This window comes from Chaetura pelagica, unplaced genomic scaffold (assembly GCF_000747805.2).
Source record: "Chaetura pelagica isolate M959 unplaced genomic scaffold, ChaPel_1.0 scaffold147, whole genome shotgun sequence".
NCBI lineage: Eukaryota > Metazoa > Chordata > Aves > Apodiformes > Apodidae > Chaetura > Chaetura pelagica.
Window position 1 is genome coordinate 567,918 of NW_009954194.1, and position 546 is coordinate 568,463.

Here is a 546-nt window from a genome sequence, read left to right on the forward strand (position 1 = left end):
GAAAGAGTTGTTTCTCAACTTTTGCAAATACGACTTGTTAGTCTTTTTCCTACGCGCTGTTATGAAAAGAACCATCTTTTTCTGGTTTGCTGTTAGTGTGATTTTTTATTTTTTTTCTTTTTCTATCTGAAAATTTTTACTTGCATAATGCAAGTTGAAGAGTACTGAGAATTCCATTTAAAAGTTACTGAAGCAGTGACAATAATGGCTAAGAAATGTAGAAGCATGAAAAAGTTTAAGAAAACTTGGAATGTTTGGTTTAGATGAGAGAGGGGAATACCACAGAGATGCAAATATTTTCATCTCAACAACAAAATAAGTTAACTACTGGTGCCCACATTTCCTCATAATAAAAATGGATGTTATACAATATGTCTAAATGAAAAGAAAGGAAGTATTTATACAAAGCAAAATTACTTTTAACTTTGATACAAAGTACTTGCTTAGGAACATTGGAAAGGGGTTGTGTATTTATGTAGATGGGTAGAAAGGCATCAAGATGTAGTAGACAAAATACGTTTTATGTTTTACAATGTAATTATTCTG

The 546-nt window shown here is 30.8% G+C and overlaps 1 protein-coding gene across 1 annotated transcript in view; it reads left to right on the top strand.

Annotated features, from left to right (window-relative positions):
* Window positions 1–546, top strand: part of QDPR (quinoid dihydropteridine reductase) — a 9,576-nt gene that overhangs the window by 4,282 nt on the left and 4,748 nt on the right. The gene's annotated exons all lie outside the window — the stretch shown is intronic.